We start from the raw sequence: 22,603 nt of genomic DNA on the forward strand, positions 1-22,603 counted from the left end.
TTTATCATAATGTTGCTTACTAGTCCAGTCGTGAGGATTTTTGTTATCTTTATGTTGAGGTGTAATCCATACTGAAGGCTATATAGTCTTTGATTTTCTTCAGTAAGTGCTTCAAGTCCTCTTCCCTTTCAGTAAGCAAGGTTGTGTCATCTGCATAACACATGTTGTTAATGAGTCTTCCTCCAATCTGGATGCCCATTGTTCTTCATATAGTCCAGCTTCTGGGATTATTTGCTCAGCATACAGATTAAATAAGTATGGTGAAAGGATACAATGCTGACACACACCTTTCCTGACTTTAAACCATGCAGTATCCCTTTGTTCTCTTTGAACAACTGACTCTTGATCTACATACAGGTTTCTCATGAGCACAATTAAGTGTTCTGGAAATCCCATTCTTTGTAATGTTACCCATAATTTGTTATGATCCACACAGCCAAATGCCTTTGCATAGTCAATAAGATACAGGTAAACATCTTTCTGGTATTTTTTGCTTTCAGCCAGGATCCATTTGACATCAGCAATGATATCCCTGGTTCCATGTCCTCTTCTGAATCCAGCTTGAATTTTTGGCAGTTCCCAGCCAATGTACTGCTGCAACCACTTTTGAATGATTTTCAGCAAAATTATACTTGTGTGTGATATTAATGAATAATTTGCACATTCAAACTCCCTACCAGCAGCTTATTTGGTTTGAAGTGCTAGTTCTTCTCACAGAATGAAATTGGTTTCTACTACTGCCACCTTGCCCACAACAGGACCCTGGGTAAAACAACATCAGAAAATAACACGAAGCTACCAGGAGGCATATGTAAAATGAAAAAGGGTTCCAGAAAGCCATCCCTAGCCCTGCCCAAGCCTTTAGGGGTCGTAGCCAAGGAACAGCAAAGACGGAAGGAGGTAGGTGAGGGGGGCTTGCTGTATAGGAGGTCCCAGTTTCCACGGGGATGATAGCTCATGTTGCTCAAACTTAGGACCTGCTCTGCCAAGGATTGACCAGAGGGTGTAATAAAAAGACTGAGATGATAGAAGGTTCTTCTCTAAGCCAGAGAAACTTACCACCATTGAGGTAGGAAGCAGGCTGGTGAAAATTTATGATAGACTAGGTGGAGAAACAGTTCAAGCTTTCAAAGTGCGATAGTACTCATCCTCACTGGCTTTTATTTTCAAGACTAAATAAGATATGTTCCCACCACCAAACCCTCCACTCCTTGCCAACACACACACACCGACACACACAGAGGTCAGTTGACTCTTCTGTTTAAAAGGAATTTGGGCTGCTATACCCAGAAAACTTGGAAAAGAGAATTGTTTTAACCTGAAAATAGCCTTTCTTTAAACTTTTTATTGTCAAAAATTAGAATAAAACTACTGTAACTTCTTTTAATTGTAAAGGTAGAATTAATTTTTTGGAAAATATAATACTTGTGACAAAACCATTCACAAATCAAAGTTCCACTGCAGATAATGAAACTGCAGTAAAAGTTTTTCATCCCCCATTAACATTGTCTAAATATTTAGGGACTTAATGAATCATAGTTTAGGTACTTAATGTATGTACGGTGTTTCCTTGAAGAGATGTATAAGCAGGAACTTGGTTTATTTTGCCTCCTCAGCAACAGCCCCTCCCCACCAACAAACAAACAGTCTTCTAAGGCCTGACACATTTATCTCCATAATATACTTTAAAATATACTGGCTTATGGACTGAATTTAATTGAATTTCCTCCTGGTTAATCACACAGATGATGTTTGGGAAATGAAGCCCAGTCATGGATCTAGTCTCAAGAGCTCTCTCTCTCTCACAGCAAAAGGGCTATGGTCGATTCCAGCTGGGTGAGCCTCAGACTGGAGGGAGCACCAGGCCCCTCTTCAACAGGATGTGGGAACCTGTCTCTCACCGCAAGTTGAGTTCTTGGGGCAGAAGCTGGCACTGCAGACGCTGGGCGAGGGCCCGGGGAAGAGGAGGTGGTGGTAGAACCAGCGGTGGTGGCATGTGATTTGTCAAGGTGAAGACAGACAACCCCAATAGCTCTCAGGTCCTGTCCCTGGTGGTCTTGTGTTGTGAGGTGTAATGTAGTGAAAAGAAAACATCTGGTGTACGTGGCGTCTCTCGGGGGACTGTGCGCTTAGCCATCTCCCTTTAGGAGGCTGGCTTGTGTGCTTCGGCACAGACCCGATGATGTCAGTGTGTATCCTCGTTGGCTCCTGTCTTATCCCAGGCACCTGCTGCTCTGGGCCCTCTTCTTGTTCCTATTGTGCTCCCGCCTGAATTAAAGTCAAGAAAACAAGATGGTTTAGCAAGCGGTAAAACTCAGTGGAGGTGGCCTGCCTCCAAATGGTGTGTCGCCTTGAATTCTCATGGTTGACTGATCAGTAGGGCATCTATATACTCTCCCAGTCTTCTTTAAAGGCCAGGAGCTTGAAAATCACCATCATTCTACTAGTCAGAACCTTCAAGCCTTCTGTTGTTGGTTATCCTACGAAATAGCTCCCGTACAAATACAGTTTTGATTTGGTCATGGCCTCCAGGGGCTTAAGCATAAATAGATGAGGAAGTTAAACATAACTTTATGTGTATTTACGAAGCTTATTCTGCTATGAGTTTTCAACTTCTTGGTGCTAATGGAATGATAATAGAATGTAGAGAATTTAAAGTAGGATGCAGGTAGTATAAAACAACAAACAGTCCTAAAGCCATTATTTTTGTTTTACCATTTTTTACACACACATGCACACACACACACACACACACACACACACATTTATAGCAAAATTAGCTCCAATAACTAAATATACCAAACTAGAGGATGGTCTCTGAGGAATTTGCAGTTTGACTAATGAACTTGCAGATAACTAAAAATTGCTTTCATAAACATCTTGTTGTTTGTTGTTGTAGATGTATGCCATCAAGTTGATTCTGACTCATGGTGACCCCACGTGACAGAGTAGAACTGCCCCATAGAGTTTCCTAGGCTGTAATCTTCATAGGAGCAGATCATCAGGTCTTTTGCGAACCATTGAGCGCTTAACCATTGCACCACCAGGGCTCCCTATAGATATCTCCCAAAACCAAAAACACCCACTGCTATTGAGTCAATTCCAACTCATAGCAGCCCTATATTTTATAAGTGGTTTATTTGGTTCTTAGGATAATGTTTAGTGTACATACAAGTTCTTTCATTTTTCTTGTACCTCCAACTGTCTCACCTCAAAATTAAGAGTTTAATTTCAATTACCATTTCTCATGTTTGTTCTCTTTTTGTATATAAATAGTACAAAGAAGCAAAAGAAAATTCATTTTGCTGAAAATGTGAAGTTTATATAAAAATTCTTGGTGGCTGAGAAAGATACTATTTGACGTGGGAAAAATTAAATAGAAATGTTATGCTCCTTTTTTTCTCTCACCGTTTACACCCCACCCAACACACTCACATACACACACACGTAGACACAAGCTTGGACAATAAATTCTTTTTCTGTGCTTCAGCAAGAAATTAGAAACTGAAAGTGCCTATCTACATGGAGTGGGGTGGGGGTGGAAGAATGAGGCCATCTGTGGGGTTTTCTAGAGACTTCCTTCCTAGCATATGAAAAGATCTCTATGAAGAGAACTGTTTAGAAGAGGAAAACTTCTACAAGCTCCTCAAGACAGGTAGCGGCCACTAGTCAGTGAGGAATCCACAATGTGATCTGAGAAAAGTAAAAACTAGACATTAGAAATGGAAAGTTATGGAAGATTCCAGAAAAAAAAAAAAGGAAAATATTTTGAAACTTCACTCTACAGACTGTGACAACGTGGACACTCTCCTTCTAACCCCAACTCCCCATTCAGCCTCCTTTTGAACTCTGAAGAAAATGCATTCAATAGTTAGTCATCAGGATTAAGTAACACAATCACCTCACACCTTACTTCACTTTTTTCTCTCTCCTGTAAGTGCACAGTAATAAGACTCTGCTGTGAAGATGAGCAACTTTCTCACTTTTGTCATCACAGGGACTTCACTTTGGGTTCCACCTTTTCTAATTAAAACTGTGTTGCTCTCAATTTCAAGCTTTCCATGGTGTGTATCCAGCTCTTAACACCTAGCTGCCCTCTTTTCTCAAGCTCCTTCATCTTTCCATGGCACTTTATGGTTACAGCTGCTCTGGGCTTTCATTCATTCATGCATGCATGTATCCATTCATTTTTTTCTGAGAGCACTGCTAATTCCTTGCCACTATCTACTTTAAAGTCTGTGCTATATTGAAATCACTCAACCCAGGGTACAAATGAACTTAACATTTTGTTCCCCAAACACTCTTTGTACACTTGTATAACTAGCAAAGAATTCTCAAATTTGGTATTTTACGCCTAATGCTACTTCTATTATTAGAGCTATAAGTCACATTTTAAAACAAAATGCAACATACACATATGCACACCCATGTTCACTGCAGCATTATTCACTATAGCAAAAAGATGGAAACAACCTAAGTGCCCATCAGCAGATAAATGGGTAAACAAACTATGGTACATATACGCAGTGGAATACTGCACAACAATAAAGAACAATGATGAATCTGTGAAACATCTCACAATATGGATGAATCTGGAGGGCATTAAGTTGAGTCAAATAAATCAATCACGAAAGGACAAATTCTATTTGAGACCACTATTATAAAAACTCATGAAAAGGTTTACACACAGAAAGAAACAGTCTTTGATGTTTACTTGGGAGGAGAAGAGTGGGGAGGAAAAAACACCAATTAGACAACAGATAAGTGGTAAATTTGGTGAAGGGTAAGACAGTACACAATACTGGGGAAGTCAGCACAACTTGACCAAGGCAAAGACACAGAAGACTCATAGACATAGCCAAACTCCCTGAGGGACTGAATTGCTGGACTGAGGACTGGGGACCATGGTATCTGGGGATATCTAGCTCAATTGGCATAACGTAGTTTATAAAGAAAATGTTCTACATCCAATTTTGGTGAGTAGCATCTGGGGTCTTAAAAGTTTGTGAGCAGCCATCTAAGATATGTCTACTGGTCCCATCCAATTTGGAGCAAGGGAGAATGAAGAAAACCAAAGACACAAGGGAAAGATTAGCCCAAAGGACTAATGGATCACAATCACCACAGCCTCCACCAGACTCAACTAGATGGTACCTGGCTACCACCACCGACTGCTCTGACAGGAATCACAGTAGAGGGTCCCAGACATAGCTGGAGAAAAATGTAGAACAAAATGCAAACTCACACACAAAAAAAGACCAGACTTACTGGTCTGACAGAGACTGGAGAAACCCAAGAGTATGGCTCCCAGATATCCTTTTAACTCAGTACTGAAGTCACTCCTGATGTTCACCCTTCCTCTAAAGATTAGACAGGCCTATAAAACAAACAATAACACATGTAGTTCAACCATGTATACAAGACTAAAAGGGGACACAAGCACAGGCATAAGGACAAGAAGTCAGGAGAGGACAGGAAAGCTGGATGAATGGAAATGGGGAACCCAAGGTTGAGAAGAAGAGTGTTGATATTGTTGTGGAGTTGGCAATCAATGTCATAAAACAATATGTGTATTGTTTAATGAGAACTAATATGCTCTCTAAACTGTCACCTAAAGCACAATTAAAAAAAAATGACAAAAAGACACACACAAAAAAATTTGATATACAATATCTCATTTGAGCCTCCAAAAAGCTGGTTAATTCTTACTACAGTTACAGAAGGGTAAACTGAGCCACCTATGCTCTAACAAGTGGTAGAGATGAGAATTATCCTCAAGTCTTTTGACTCCAAATCCTATGTTCACCTGAATACACTACAGGAATCATGATTTTTTTAAAAAAACATTTTTGCATAATTTCTATTTCAAGTTTAAATTTTCAGCTCACACACAAAACTTTTTTAGTAGTTTTATATTCTGATCTAAAAAATTTTCAACATAACCCTAGTAATTCACATCCTACCTAAAAATTCTTAAACATGCCAGGATATGTGTTAAAATGTGTTCTACCTATGGTTGTGATCAGACAAGACTTGAGAAGGTTAAGGAAACTAGTCAAGACCCAAGGGATGTAGAGCTCAAAGCCAAGACACCCTGATTGAATTTGCAATGTCATAGGCAATCTGGAAAGGGGGAAAAACAAAGAGAAGACAAGTCCACTTGCTTTTCTTGATGTTTGGTCTGTGTGTGTGTTGGTGTTGGAGGGGGTGTGGAGTGTTTCGGGAAATAACTATATTAGGTCTATATCAGCCCAGACTGGACCCAACCAGCTGCTGCCTAGAGTCAGTGACATGGGTCATCCAACTGGTGGTTCAGGGGCTTGGGACACCATTTTGGTTCATCCATTGTTCCCTTGGGAAAGTGTTTATTGTCCACGTGCCTGTAGCTTATTACCAGTGGGAAGTTGAATATGGGTGTGAATATGTATGATGGGAGGTCTCCATGTGTCTGGGCATCAATCTTCCCCTGGGTCTAGGTCATTCTCAGTGCAGGCACCCCAGGTCCAAAGGATACATTCCGCTCCCAGCTCTTCTTCTTGATGGAAGTGAGGGCTCTCTTCTCTTCTCGCTTCTCCCTCTTTTTATCTTTTGTAAGATAAAAGGTGTTGCTGAAGCAAGGGTGTGACTTGAGTAAGGTGGTGAAGGGTGTGACTTAAGTAAGGGGTGACTTAAGGGTGTGTCTTGAGTAAGGGAGTGACGAGTAGGGGTGTGTCTTGAACCACTGCCTTTAGTAAGGGTGTGACTCAAGATACACCTCACACTAATTCTGCCTCATTAACATATAGAGGTTTAGTATTTACAACACATAATTATACAATACCACAAAATGGAGGACAATTATACCAAACCACAAAATGGAGGTTAATTACACAATATTGAGAATCAAGTCCTAGCCAATTTAATGCATATTTTGGGGGAACACAATTCAATCCACGACATGGTACATTTAACCTTTTCTCAGAAGCAAGGTTAGGTACTATCCTGACCACTCCCATGGTACGGGTCTCACCAACATTATTAATATTGTATGGAATTTATACACCTGGCCAACGAACCTCGTATAGAGCTACCACCCATTTGTGAGTGGAAGCTGCATGTTGCTATCATATTGAACAGACTTTGGCAGAGTTTCCAGATTAAGCCAGACTAGGAAGAAAGGCCTGGCAATCTACTTCTAAAATCAGCCAATGAAAACTCTATGGATCACAAAGGCTGATGCACAACTGATCGTAGGAATGGTGCAGGACTGGGCAGCATGTCATTCTGTTATGCGTGGGATCACCACGAGTCGGGGGCTGACTTGATGGCAGCCAACAACAACAAGGTTTTCCTGGTTTATTGTCTATGCACAGAGGTTGGGTAACAGAGATAGAAGAACAGGAGAAGCCCTGAGCTCTCCAAACCTATCAGAAAGACCACAGACAAACTTGGCCCTATGCTTTGGTAAAAAGAAAGGAGATCAAAAGGGGCCTTTAAATTAAGGTGGGCCCATTTTTATTTAAAGCCTTATGTTAGAATAACAGTGTTTGAGAAAGAAAAAAACCTTAAACATCAGTGAATTCAAGGCCTTCATTTTCTGGGAAAGAAAACAAGTTAAGTGATCTGCCCAGAGTCACACAGCTACTAGGTGGTAGAACTGGAGCCAGAATCTGGGACGTCTCCTTCCCGTCACTGGGATCCCACTGTACTCTGCTGCCTGACCTCTGACATCCATCTCCAGCTTCTGCAGAGACTTTCTCTTAAAAACAGGCACAGCAATAACAGATGACGTTGTGGATTGCCTGTTGTGCCAGGTGCTGTGTTGGTCCTTGGCAGTCATTGGTTCCTTTCATCCTCATTAGATATCTGTGAAGCAGTTACTGTTACCCACATTTTACAGATGAAGAAATTGAAGCATGGAATGGTTCCGTAATTCATCCAAGGCCCCACAACTAGTAAATGACAGAGCCTACATGCGTTCACACTCATATCTTGACTCTGAAGCCGTGACCTTAACAGCATCTCTGAGACCACAGCCTAAAGTTTGCCAGTGAGCTGGGATCCACTCCACTCTTTCCACGTTCTTAGAAAGGTTCACCCAGGGGCAGCCTCTGGTAATACCTCAGACAAACGATAGACCCCATCCACTTCCTCTGACCTTTCACTCTTGTTAACAGGAGACACAAATGATGGGGAAAAAGCGGTTTGTAAAGCCTGTATCAGTTGCCGTTGAGCCAATTCCATAGCGACCCTATTGGACAGACTAGAACTTCCGCATAGGGTTTCCAAGGCTGTAAATCTTTACGGAGGCAGGCTGCCACATCTTTCTCCTACCGAGTGGCTGGTGAGTTTGAATCACTGACATCTGGGTTGGCAGCCACGCGCTTTAACCAGTGCGCCACCAGGGCTCCTTATTTGTAAAGCACAAGGCTGGAAAAGCCTTCAGAGAGATCACCTGCACTTCGTCTTTGTACCACTAGATGTCAGTGTGACTGCTCTATGAAGTGGCTATAACTTTCAAGGAGCTCCTGAGTCCAGGAATGGGGCCTCTGGATTCGGACAGGAGCTGGGAACATTTGGAGCTGGGGGGCATCTGAAGCCCACTTGTTAAACAAATAGATGAAAATGATAGGCAGGCAGCACGGACTTAAACCTTTAAAACGATTTCCCAAGGGAAGTGGATTTCCTCGAGGCTTTCCTGTTTTGGAACAGAAGGCCAACTTCTCCAGAGTGTCCCCTGAATACCTTAAAACTCCTTTGAATCACTTTTATAGAGCATGATTCATGATCACCTTTAATGGAGCATTTTTTAAAATGTGGTTTTACTGGAAAGAACAACCTCACCTTTCTTCCTTCCCCTCACCTGCCCTTTCTCACTAGTTTCTTGAGGTGTTATTTGAAGTTTGTGCCTTACCTTGTATATGCACATGTTTCGATCTACATAAAATCTGTGTCTCACAGCGTGAAGAGAAAAGCGCAACCATGACTTTGCTCTGGTGTTGATAAACCCGCCTATTTTCTTCACAGAATAATCTGTATCTAATGTCAAATATTTAAAATAATATTAATGCTCTGTTATCATATACTTAGTACACAACGAGTCTATATAATTTTATCTTCACCCCAAGTCTGTGAGCTAAGTACTATATTACTCCTATTTTTTAGATGAGCAAACTTAGGCACAGAGAGGTAATCAGCTTGCCCAAAGTCACATAGCTGGTAAAAGGGAGAGTTAGAGGCCCATGCTCTTCCTTTAGCTACTTCACTATCTGCCACCGCTACCAGCTGCCATCAGGTTGATTCTGACTCATGACAACTCCACGTGTGTCAGAGTAGAACTGTGCTCCATAGTGTTTTCCATATTGATTTTTCAGAAGCAGATTGCCAGGCCTTTCTTCCAAGGTGCTTCTCGATGGAATCGAACCTCCAGCCTTTTGGTTAGCAGCTGAGCATGTTAACTGTTTCCACCACCCAGGGACTACCTCACATTAAGTCTAGTGAAAAGAAAGAAAGAAAGAAGACCTTGGGAATTCTTTAGAAGATGCAGCAATCCATAGAGGATGGCCACAGCCTACAAGTAAAATTTGGATTACTGGCTGCTCTGAAGGCTTCCTCAGCTGATTTGCACTGTTTATCATCATTTGTCCACAGTTTGCCAGGATTCCTTCTGAGAAGGCAAGAGCTGCTGGTCGTGTAGCCCCCTATCCCTATTCTATGTGGAAACTCCCCATGAATCTCTACCCCGTCAGCTCTCAAGGCTGTGGAGCAATGGAAAGTAGCTCCTCATTGAAACGATGGACACACTTATGTCAGAAGCCAGGGTGAAATGGTCTTCTGTACACAGCTCTACTGGGCCATATTACAGGTTTCGATGTAAGACATCATTCAACACCAGAGGCACCAGAGGTTGGAACAGAAATGCATAAGAGACCCTGTCACGGATTGAATTGTGTCCCCCCAAAATATGCATCAGCTTGGCTACGCCATGATTCCCAGTGTTGTGTGATTGTTCTCCATTTTGTGATTTAATTATCCTCCATTTTGTGATGTGTTGTAAATCAAGATTTATATGTTAATGAGGCAGGATCTGTGTGGATGTATCTTGAGTCACAGCCTTAAAAGAGTCATACCCTTACTCAAGTCATACCCTTGGTGGAGTCATACCTTTTATCTTACAAGAGACAAAAGGAGAGAGAAGCGAGCAGAGAGGGGAGGGACCTCACTAGGACCAAGAAAGAAGAGCCGAGAGCAGAGCGTGTCCTTTGGACCTGGGGGTCCCTGCACTGAGAATCCCCTAGACCCAGGGGAAGACCGATGCTAAGACACATGGCGATCTCCAAGGAATGCCGAGCTACAGATGTTGAACGGAGACAAGGACCTTCCCCCAGAGCCAACAGAGAGAGAAAGACTTCCCCTAGAGCTGGCACCCGGAATTCAGGCTTCTAGTCTCCTGAACTGTGAGAAAATAAATTTCTGCTTGCTAAAACCATTCACTTGTGGTATTTCTGTTATAGCAGCACTAGATAACGAAGACAGGTCCCATCCAGTTACAAAAGATCAAGTAACAGACACATTGCAGGCCATAAGACCAAGTGACAGACGCACTCCAAGCCATATTTTTATCTGCTTATCATCCTCCAGGTACAATGCAGCCGCGTTTTAGTGTCCGATGTCTATCTCTCTTAATAGTTTCCTCACAGGACGTGCCTTTCTTTCACTTATTCCAGCTCGCACGGCCTGTGCTGCCAGAATCTGGGGGTGGCACCTTTTTCTGCTGTAAAAATTTGCACATTTATTTGAAAGAAGAAACTTGGACATGGCTGTTACCTGACTCCTGCAGAATCAGGTGGGAGGATGGCCTCATTTAGTGGGTCTTCCTGGGGCCAGGGCCTGGGCCCACCCTCATTTTTGGCTCATGTCTGCTCTGTCTGTGGAATCCAAGGACTGTGGCACTTTCTGATGCCTGGCAGGGGTTTGTGCAGGGAAATGGTTGGGTAATTCCCCCTCCCTTTCCAACCAGGCTTACTTAGACAAGAAAGGTTCTATTATGTCCTCAGGATATTGAGTAATAAGGGGGAGGAAGAGGGGAACTAAAAAGTGTCTATTCAGCCTGGACATTTCTGCTGACATTCTCACGAAGCATGTGCTACTTAAAAGGACAAAATGAAAACAAGTTCCTCCTGCCTCCAACCACACTGTTCACGGGCTGAAAGGCCTCAGTCCCATAATTGATCCACACACCCAGGGTTGTCTGGCTGCCACAGAAGTCAAGGAGGGGACTCTGGATCACGGAGGACCCTCCACCGCTCGGAAGGTTTGGGACCTAACTACACCTGTGGTCAGGAGGTGAAGTGGGGTGGGGTGCTTGTCTGTATGAATTGGGAGTGGGGCGGAAGGGTAGACACAGGGAAAAGCCCAGTGGACTCACTGTCTTCTGCTCTTGGTTAGGCTTTTCTTCAAAGTCTGGAGAAAATGAAGTATTCAAAGGAGAATCTATGCTGTGAAACATACATTGGGACTAAACAGGATTTTAATAAACTATTTTTATAGTTGTTAAATTAACCTCCCCTACACCTCTGGATTCAACTCAACAGCAATGGGTTTGGTTTTTGGTTTTTACCTTTCTTCTGAGGAGTCCTGGTGGCACAGTGGTTATATAGCTCTGCTGCTAACTAAAAAGTTGGCAGTTTGAACCCACCAGCTGCTCCACAGGAGAAAGATGTGGCAGTCTGCGTCCGTAAAGATTACAGCCTTGGAAACCCTATGGGGCAGTTCTACTCTATCCTATAGGGTCACTATAAGCTGGAATCAGCTGGATAGCAAAGGGTTTACCTTCCTTCTAGGTCCCTGAGTGGCTCAATGGCATGTACTTGGCTACTAGCTGAAAGGTTGGCAGTTTGAATCCATCCAGCATGCTGCAAAAGAAAAGCCTAGCAATCTACTTCCCTAAGATTAACAGTCACTGCAAAGCCTATGAACTGTTCTACTCTGACACACATGGGGTCACCATGAGTCAGAGTTGCCTCGGCAGCATGGATTTGGTTTTGTTTTGGGCCTTCCTTCTTCTACTCTTTCATTCATCCATTCATCAGTCATAAACATTTTTTGAACAACTACTGAGTATGTCCAGCACCGTGCTGAGGCTAATAAGGTGAACAAGTCAAGGCTGTTCTTCTCTAGTGGCTTACAATCTTGTGCAGGTTGTGCCAGACATGACTACTTTTCTCCCAATGTGATTTCTCCTTCCTACATAGTTGCAAAGTATGGCTTACAGAACTCTTTATATATAGCCCTCAACCTAAAAATGGCTTTGATATTTTTAAAGTGTTATAAAACAAAAACAGAACAAATCTCCAAATGAACAAAATACAAATGAGGAGGAAACAAAAAAAGAATATGCGACAGAGATTGTGTGTGGCCTAAAATATTTACTACTGGCCTTTTGCAGAGGGGGAAAAGAAAAAAAAAAGGAGCTGACTCCTATATATATATGTCAGGAATTTTTTTTTCTGCTAAGGGCAAGTAGTAAATATTTCAGGCCACATACAATCTCTGTCACATGATCTTTTTTTTTTCTCTTTCTCTTTTATTTGTATTTTGTTCATTTGGAGATTTTTTTGTTTTATCTTTGTTTTATAATGCTTTGCTAGCCTTGGAGCCCTGGTGGTGTAGTGGTTAAGAGCTCGGCTGCTAACCAAAAGGTTGAAAGTTCAAATCTACCAACTGCTCCTTGGAAACCCTATGGGGCAATTCCACTCTGTTCTATAGGGTTACTCTGAGTAAGAATCAACTTGATGGCAACGGGTTTGAGTTGTACATATAGTAAGGGAATTTGTGAATTTTAGCTGGGCACACACAAACATATCGAGGGCTTTGAGGACTCAGTTGTACCTGACCCAAGCCATGGTATTCTCAATCACCTCATATGCATGTGAAAGCTGGAAGACCAAGAAAGAGTTGATGTCTTTGAATTACGGTGTTGGCAAAGAATACTGAATATACCATGGACTGCCAGAAGAATGAACAAATCTGTCATGGAAGAAGTACAGCCACAATGCTCCTTAGAAGAGAGGATGGTGAGACTTCACTGTATGTACTTTGGCCATGTTATCAGGAGGGACGAGTCCCTGCAGAAGGACATCATGGTTGGTAAAGTAGAGGGCCAGTGAAAAAGAGGAAGACCCTCAACAGGATGGATTGACACCGTGGATGCAACAATCGGCTCAAGCATAACAACGATTGTGAAGACAGTGAAGGACTGGGTGGTGTTTGGTTCTATTGTACAAACGCTCACTATGAGTTGGAACCAACTCGACGGTACCTAACAACAACACCATCAACACAACCACATAGAATATGACGTTTTCTAGCCTCTCTTGACACCAGATGTGGCCATATGACTAAGTTTGGGCAATGAAATCTCAACAGAAGTGATGCACGTAGCTTCTGAACTGTGCCCTTAATGCTTTCCCCACCATGCTGGCTGGAATGTTGTGTAAGCCTGAGTCTTTCTGGTCCTTTGATGTCTAACTAGGGCAATACCCTAGGGATGGTAGAGACAGAAGATGGAAGGAGCCTGGCCCCTGACACTGGGGAGCAAGTCTACCATCCCTGGATTTTGTGGTCTGTTGTGAGGGAAGAAAAGGAGAAGAAACTTTAACTTTTAAACAGCAGTCTTACACTGGGTGTCTTTTGCAGCAGTCAGACCCGTATTGTAACCACTGTAGAGACAGACCCTGTACAGCTAAGTGTGAAAAGCATGAAGCTCCAGGTATGAATTGAGTGTCAGGAAGTACACAGGAGGAAGTAATTACTACTGTGTAGAGGCAGAAGAGTTGAGGAAGGCTTCACCCAACAAGAGACACCTAACATGGGCCATGAAGGATTCCCAGTTGGGGTTTGGAATTGCTTTTTGTTTTTTCTCCCCTCCCCCAATCTCTCTGTAATGTCAAAAACGAAATGAAACAAAACAATCCGTCAAATCCAGGAGCGTGCCCTTCCTTCCTGGAATGTGCCTCATCCTCTCCTTTTTCACCAGTGTCCGTGCTCCAAAGTCCAGCCTAGGCATTATCTCCTACTGAACTTAGTCCCCAAGACTGGGTAAGGCACCGTTCCTCTGGCTTTCTGTAAACCATCAGTCACCAGTTGAGTCAATTCCAACTCATAGTGATCCCATGTGTCAGAGTAGAACTGAGCTCCACAGGGTTTTCAGTGGCTGATTTTTTGGCAGTAGATTGCCAGGCCTTTCTTCTGAGGCATCTCTGGGTAGACTCAAATCTCCAATCTTTCTGTTAGCAGTTGAGCACATTAACTGTTTGGACCACCCAGGGACTCCCCTGACTTTCCATGCTATCTTTCAATTGTAGGGAGACAAGTCTGTCTCTTCCATTAGATCTTGAACTTCTTAAGAGTGGGAACTGTGGATAATTCATCTCTTATTCCTACCTTCTAGCACATTGCCTGGCATACAGAAGGTACTTTATAAAAATTGTTGAATGAATTAATTTATTAGAGGCCAAGGACAGCTTTCTAGTTTGTGGGCAATTGTTTTTTTTCTGTGCTTGTCCCAGCAATTTATACCCCTCAGCCCCTGTATATGAAAACTTGTTTGAAAAAGTTAGCTTTTCAACAGTGGGGAGAAGAAATTTACACATTAAGAAAGACTTAATTAAAGCATTGAGCTTATTTATTTTTTTGACTTGGATTAGTAGTTAAGCTTACTGATAGGGGCTGAAAGAGTCTGAAGATTTAATAAGAACCAGCGAAAAGCCATGAAGTGCGTTAAGGAACACGATAATATGTTCCTGCAATTGAGCTGATGTTATTATTACATAAAAACACTCAACTTCCATGTTTTATAAACTCTTTTCTCAAAAGGGAAAATATGGCCTTGCTCTTTAAAGCTGGACTTGGGGTTCCAGAGGGTTCTCCAACTTGCAGTTTTGTGCTGGACCCACTGCCCTTGACATTGAAATCTAGAAGTTGTGCTTTCTGAACCCGTGGGCTTGAGTTCTTGTAAGTGCAACACAAAACCAGGTACACACACACGTGCACACGTGCGTGCACACACACACACACACACACACACACACACACTGCCTATTAATTAGAAACAGGGGTGTCTGCAAGGGACTCTTTGTAGCATTCTAGTCCCTACTTTGGATGATGGTCACTGGGCATGTCCACTCTGGACAGGCCATTGAATTGCATTCTTAGGAGTTTATAGCTATGATTGGTGCACTTTCCTGCGTGTATGTTATATAAAAAAAGAAAATATATGCATTAATTGGATACTCAGGAACTTAGCATGATGATAATGATGATGATGATGAAAATTCCATTTGTTTTCCACCAGGTCCCTCTATGTTATGTGACTTTTGATCAATAAAAGCAAAAACACTGTTTTCAGTACAGTCCATTTTAGTGAATGTTCTGAAGACATGCAACCAATTTTTGGAACCAGCAAATCAGTGTGAGGCTTTTTAAAAACATTGCATAGCAGTAGTATATGTTTTCTTCATTTACAGGGAAGAATAAGAATAGAAGGGGCATATTTTTCTTCACATATATTTGTTCCCGAGATACTATTAACAGAAGGTGAAGTTGGAAAGAATTACCTGCATGATATGTTTCTAAAGGAAACCAATATTGGGTTATTATTTGAATATGAACTTCTCATTATTTTTGTAGTTACTCACTAACACTTTTCATAGAATTACACAGAAACCTGAGCAATGAAATAAAACTGTTCAAAGGTTTCTTAAATCAAAGTAAAGCCTTACATTACATCTGCTACAGAATCATAGCTAACACCTCCATGCTTCTGGATGTTTTATTAAATGTTTAAGGCTTCCCCCCCGGACACGAGAGTAATTCTAAGCAAATGATGACTGTCTCAATGAATAGTTCATTCTTTGTGTCCATGAATACAGGCTTTCTTTCTCCTATCCTCTGCAGCTCTGTTCTGTAACACAAGGAAATCAACACTAAGGTAGTAGAACTGGTGAGCTGATGGGTTTAGTGGGATGTGGAGAAGGTCCACTCACTCTCAAGTCATTACATCAAACACCTATTTGGGGTACCAGAATTTTGGTGGTTATAACACAGTCAAATTCTTCCATTATTCCTATGTCATCCCATCTTCACCTCTATCCCAGGTAGAGAAACCTTGCCCTACTTCTATCTGATCAGTATAATTACTGCCTGGAGGCATTGGACTGTTTACATCTCTGGCCTCCAACAGACATGCTTCTCTGTTCTCAAAATTAAAATTTTACATTTAGGAGGAGCCCTGGACTGCTAACCAGATGGTTGGCAGTTCAAACCTACTAGCTGCTCCACAGGAGGAAGTTGTGTGAGCCTGCTTCCTTACAGCCATGAACTGACAAAGACTGGAGAAACCCCAAGAGTATGGCCTCTGAACACCCTTGTAACTCAGTACCGAAGTCACTCCTGAGGTTTACCTTTCAGCCAAAGATTAGACGGAAATATAAAACAAACAATAATGCACGTAGCTCAACCACGTATATAGACAAAATCGGCACACCAGCCCAGGGACAAGGGTGGGAAGGCAGGAGAGGACTGGAAAGCCGGATGAATGGAAACGGGGAACCCAAGGTCGAGAAGGGGAGGGTGCTGACATGTCGCGGGGGTGGCAACCAATGTTAGGAAATAATATGTATATTAATTGTTTAATGAGAAATTAATTTGCTCTGTAAACTTTCACCTAAAGCACACACACACACAAAAAAAGAAAGATTATAGCCTTGGAAACCATGTCCTTTAGAGTCACTCTGAGTCAGAAGTGACTTGAAGGTAACAGGTTTGTTTTCTTCTGTTTATTGTTCTTATGGGGGCAGTGGTGGTTCAGTGGTAGAATTCTTGTCTTCCATGTGGGAGAGCAGGGTTCGATTCTGGCCAATGTACCTCGCGTGCAGCTACCATCCGTCTTGTCAGTGGAGGCCTGCATGCTGCTATGATGCTGGACAGGTTTTAGCAGAGCTTCTAGACTGAGATGGGCTAAGAAGAAAAGCCTGGTGATCTATTCCAAAAATTAGCCAGTGAATGGATCACAACAGTCAGATCCACCACTGATCAGTGGGAGAACACAGGACTGGGCATAAATTTTGTTCCGCTGTGCACGGGGATCACCATAAGTTGGCAGCCCACTCAGCAACAGCTAACAACAACAACACCCTACACTTTAGCAATCAAAGCATTTATTTACCTACAATTTACACATGATCAAGTCATATTCTATTCCTTAAAGAAATAAATACCATGAAGCCAATGACTGTGCTAGCCACCTTTCAGGGAAAGGTGATCTGGTGCTGGTGGCCAAGCCAGCTCTGCTGTGCCGTTTAAAGCCTCCAGTGACTTATTCAGAAAACAAATCATGAATGTGTTTGGGTGTGAAAATGATTTAGCTTCAGGTTAGACTTTAGTGCAATCCCGATGGCTTCCTTTACTACCAGGATCTGAGTGTAGTGTAAAGACAGATGGGAGTCGGGGAGAGGACTCCCACCTTCTGCTTGCTCAGCAAGGGAGTGGGTTTGGCAGTGGAGTGTAGGCTTTGCCATCCTCCAAACTAATAAACAGCAGATAAGCTCAGTGAGCCACTCCCTTTGGAAAGCTAGCCACTGCCCTGCTGACATACGCTCAGTTGTCAAGAGTTCTGTCTTTAAGCCAGTTCCATTCCCATCACAGTCCATTAAAGGCGTGTATTTCCAGAGTTAGCTCACTGTCTGCTGTCAGAAATCACTGTCAGGGCAGATACTCTGGTAGTCAGGATGAGAATGGAAGAAACAAGTTCTGCTGATTTCCTTTGACTTAACAGTCTTCCTCCCCTCCCAAAGTGTCGGGGTTGGGGGGAGGACTCATATCAGATAGAGATTACAGTCTGCAAGGTGCAGGATTGACTCCTATTTAATATGTGAAAAAGGTGGCTTTCCTCTACTTTCCTCTACCCTAACCTCCCTCTGACCCCTGAACACCTTCCTTTAACCAGCTCTTTCCTCTTGCTTCTCAGGAAAGCAGGAAGCTTTCTAAGGAGCATCACAGATTTCCCCAGCTCTCAGCTTCTATGGTTCTGGAAATGCACTCATATTAGGAAAAAGTATAAGGTACTTGAAAAACCTCCAGGGAGTTTTTCTACATGGGGTTTTATTAATGAACAACACCTGATGAAGGAGGTCAGCAATCTTTGAGCAGTGTGGGTGCAAGAACTGTGCCTGCCACCCCCTTCAGTCTCTCCTTTCCTTTTTGTCGTACAGAACAGTGGTCACCAAAGATTGCTGATTGTGCATAAACCAAAAAAAAAAAAAAAAACCCACTACTGCCTAGTCATTTCTGACTCATAGCAACCCTACTGGACTGAGTAGAACTGCCCCACAGGGTATCCAAGGAGCGCTTGGTGGATTGGAACTGCCAACCTTTCGGTTAGCAGGTGTAGCTCTTAACCACTAACCAGGGTTTCCAACCCTGGTTCATAAAGTCAGTAGTAAAAAAAAAATTTGAGCACGCACCCCTCATATATGGATATTTATTTATAAACCCAGAAGTCCCTGGGTGATGCAAACTGTTAATGTGCTTGGTTGCAGGTTGGAAGTTTGAGTCCACCCAATGGCACCTCGGAAGAAAGGCCCGGCACTCTACTTCAGAAAAATCAGCCATTGAAAACCCTAAGCAGTTCTACTCTGACACACGTCAGGCTACCATGAGCCAGAATCAACTCAGCAACAACTGGGTCTGTTTATAAACCCTAATACATACACAGAAACCCTAATACATACACGGAAACCCTAATACATACACGGAAACCCTGGTGGCATAGTGGTTAAGTGCTACGGCTACTAACTAAAAGGTCAGCAGTTCAAATCCATCAGGTGCTCCTTGGAAACTCTATGGGGCAGTTCTACTTTGTCCTATCCTATTGGGTCACTATAAGTCGGAATGGACTCGATGGCAATGGGTTAATACACACATGCACACACACACTCAGAATTTTACTAATATACCTTATCCATTTTAAAATGTGCAGATGACACAACCTTACTTGCTGAAAGTGAAGAGGACTTGAAGCACTTACTGATGAAGGACAAAAACTACAGCCTTTAGTATGGATTACACCTCAACATAAAGAAAACAAAAGTCCTCACAACTGGACCAATAAGCAACATCATGATAATCAGAGGAAGTATTAAAGTTGTCAAGGATATCATTTCACTTGGCTCCACAATCAACACCCATGGAAGCAGCAGTCAAGAAATCAAACAACATATTGCATTGGGCAAATCGTTTGCAAAAAATGTATTTTAAGTATTAAAAAGCAAAGATGTCACTTTGAGGACTAATGTGCGCCTGACCCAAGTCATGATATTTTCAATTGCCTTATATGCCTGTGACAGCTGGACAATGAATAAAGAAGACGAGAGAAGAATTGATGACTTTGATTTATGGTGTTGGTAAAGAATATTGAATATACCATGGACTACTAGAAGAATGAACAAACTTATCTTGGAAGAAGTACAGCCAGAATGCTCCTTAGAAGGGAGAACGGTGAGACTTCATCTCATATACCATGGACTACCAGAAGAATGAACAAACTTATCTTGGAAGAAGTACAGCCAGAATGCTCCTTAGAAGGGAGAACGGTGAGACTTCATCTCATATACCATGGACTACCAGAAGAATGAACAAACTTATCTTGGAAGAAGTACAGCCAGAATGCTCCTTAGAAGGGAGAACGGTGAGACTTCATCTCACATACTTTGGATATGTTATGAGGAGGGACTGGACCCTGGAGAAGGACATCATCCTTGGTAAAACAGAGGGTCATTGAGGAAGAGGAGACTCAGCAAGATGGATTGATACAGTGGCTGCAACAAGTTGCTCAAGTATAACGATTGTGAGGATGGCCCAGGACTGGGCAGTCCTTGGCTCTGTTGTACATAGGGCTGCTATGAGTCAGAACTGACTCAACGGCACCTTACAACAACAACAATATAAAATGTAAACAAATACAGGAAATAAAAAGAGACTTAAAAAAATACTATTTCTAATAACTTCTCTTTATGTCTTAAACTCTCCTTCTGGTGCATTCTCTCCACTTTGGAACTCACTGGTGTAAAGACAAGGAGAGAAAACCATAACACTAGAAGTAAGGAAGGGACCCAGAGATTCCTTTCAACAAAACCAGCAATGATTCCTACAGGTGGGTTCAACCCTTTTCGGTGGGTTAACAAGTTCCTGTTTTTAACATGGGCATGTGAGCCAAGCCCTCTGTCTGATTCAAAGCCTGTCTCCTTATACTATTCTGCCCCGAATAGCATCTCCTCTCATCCATCTGTGGTCAAAACCATCATCTCCCTTACTGCTTCTCACCTGTTGTTCTTCTGAGGCTTTCACTGTTGCACTCCTGATGAGGTATTTTCACCTGAACATCCAGCAGGCATTTCAAATCCAACATACCCACGATCATCGTCAACCACTCACACAAGACTGACACCTGAGGGGAGAGTCAGCTTTAGACTCCTTGCTCTGATTCACATGTTCACATCTAACCCACATGCCCTATTGCATCCATCTCCTGGGTCTTTTGAATCTATCCCTTGCTCTCCTTCCTCACTGCCTCCTGCCTCTACTGCGATGGCTCCTTATGGAAATGCTCAGCTTCTAATCCTTCCTGGGGTTTGGGGTCCTGCTCACACACATCAGGATAAGCCAAACTGACTGACACTCATTGATAGATAAAGAAGTAAATTCAGAAGAAATACAGTAAAATCATGATAGAGACTGCCTTTGGGAAGCAAGGGTGGGAAATAGGCCTGGGGAAGAAGGATGACTGGATTTCAATAAACATGTATAAAGTTTTTTTTTTCCCCCATATTAGAAATGACTCAAGCAAATATGACAAAATTCTTGCCCATCTGTGGTGATGGATATCTTGGTGTTTGTTTTGTATTTCCTCATACTCTTTTCTATTTTTAAAGCTTCTCAAAAGAAATTGAAGTAGCCACCCTGTTGGTTCTACCTCCCCTGGGACAGAAAGATTTCCACACATATTCTGTACCCTGGATGCACTAACTTTGGAAGAGTGGTCGCCTACAGTAACATGCTGTCACAGTCTTTCCAGAACTGAAGGGCGAGGAAGAAGAGACGTTGGGTGTTAGCACTCCTGAATACTGACAACCACAGATTTTAACTTTAAATCACCAGGGTAACATATTTCTTGATTCAGTTATTTCTCCCCCTCCCTTCACTTTCCAGCAGCTAAAGGGTGAGGCTAGCCAAAAAAATACAAGATAAAATATGTACAAGACCTTTCTTACATGTGAAATAATCTCCCATTCTTTTTTTTTTTTTCTGACCCTAAAAGCTAATAAAACAAGACCCTTCACTTATGATGTAATCGCCCCTCTAGGGGTACTTTTAGAAATTGCTGATGGCCGGACTCATGCAGCCCGATTAAGTCACAGTATTTGGGCGAGGTGCCTAGGCATCCGTACTTTTTAAAGCTCCCCAGATGATTCTAGCAGGCAACCAGTGTTGATCTCTGAACTATTCTGTACTGCTTCCAATATAACCAAACCCATCCTATAGTGCTGCCAGTAGAAAAATGCCTCCTCCTGCCCAAAGATGTTTACATCACGAATCCTGGAATTCGTGAATAATGCTACCTTACAAGGCAAAGGTGATTTTGCAGATATGATTAAACGCAGGATCCTGAGATGGTGAGATTATCCTGGATTATCTAAATAGGCGGAATGTGAAGTGAGATTATCCTGGATTATCGAAGTAGGTGGAATGTAAGCACAAAGGTCCTAATAAGTAGAAGAGGGATGCAACCTGAAACTTGACTGTCCATTGCTGGCTTTGAAGATGCAAGGGGGCCCTGAGTCAAATAATGTGGGCGGACTCTTTGTTGTTGGTAGGTGCCTTTGAGTTGGTTCCAACTTGTAGCAACCCATCCATCCATCCATCCATCCATCCATCCATCCATCCATCCATCCATCCATCCATCCATCCATCCATCCATCCATCCTCCCACCCACCCGTCCACCCGTCCATCCGTCCACCCGTCCATCCACCCACCCATCCATTCATCCTCCCACCCACCCATCCATCCATTTAGAAAACATTTACTGAATACCTACTAAAGGTGCGAAGCAGGGAATGTCATTTCCATTTCACTGATGGACAAACATAGGCACAGAGAAATTGACAACTGAGGCAGGATTTGACTCCTGGGCTTTCGATTCAGAGAAAGTGCTTTCTCTGTAGTATGGTACCTTTGAGGCTTCTAATTGTTAGCACCTCAAGCCAGGTGAGTAGGAAGGACAATGCCCTACCTGACCAATAGTAAATACTTTGGTGCATGAAGGACTCTAACATTCTTCAAGGCATAGAGCTGGTGAAGTGAATGTACCGTCATTACAGCTGGCTCCAGGGAAGTCCTGGCTAGGACTTAGAGTCCCGTATTTGTAGTCTTCTCCAGTCTTGAAGTACGGGATCTCTAAAAAAGTGATTCAGTCAGCGTTTGCCCTTTTGCTAACAGTGTGCCCATAGCAGCCTAATACTTGAGGTCAGAGACTGGGCTATAGCAGATTTCCAAATTTTTCAAAGC

At 42.6% G+C, this 22,603-nt stretch overlaps 1 protein-coding gene and 1 long non-coding RNA gene across 6 annotated transcripts in view; one reads left to right on the forward strand and one right to left on the reverse strand.

Annotated features, from left to right (window-relative positions):
• Positions 1 to 22,603, reverse strand: part of FYB1 (FYN binding protein 1) — a 185,662-nt gene that overhangs the window by 126,471 nt on the left and 36,588 nt on the right. The window lies entirely within an intron of this gene.
• On the forward strand, positions 11,226 to 19,783 carry LOC126064127 (uncharacterized). The gene is made up of 3 exons (XR_007514450.1): positions 11,226 to 11,293; positions 18,579 to 18,724; positions 19,019 to 19,783. It is a non-coding gene; the product is annotated as an uncharacterized LOC126064127 (long non-coding RNA).

The sequence above is a fragment of the Elephas maximus genome, chromosome 2, assembly GCF_024166365.1.
Source record: "Elephas maximus indicus isolate mEleMax1 chromosome 2, mEleMax1 primary haplotype, whole genome shotgun sequence".
Lineage (NCBI taxonomy): Eukaryota > Metazoa > Chordata > Mammalia > Proboscidea > Elephantidae > Elephas > Elephas maximus.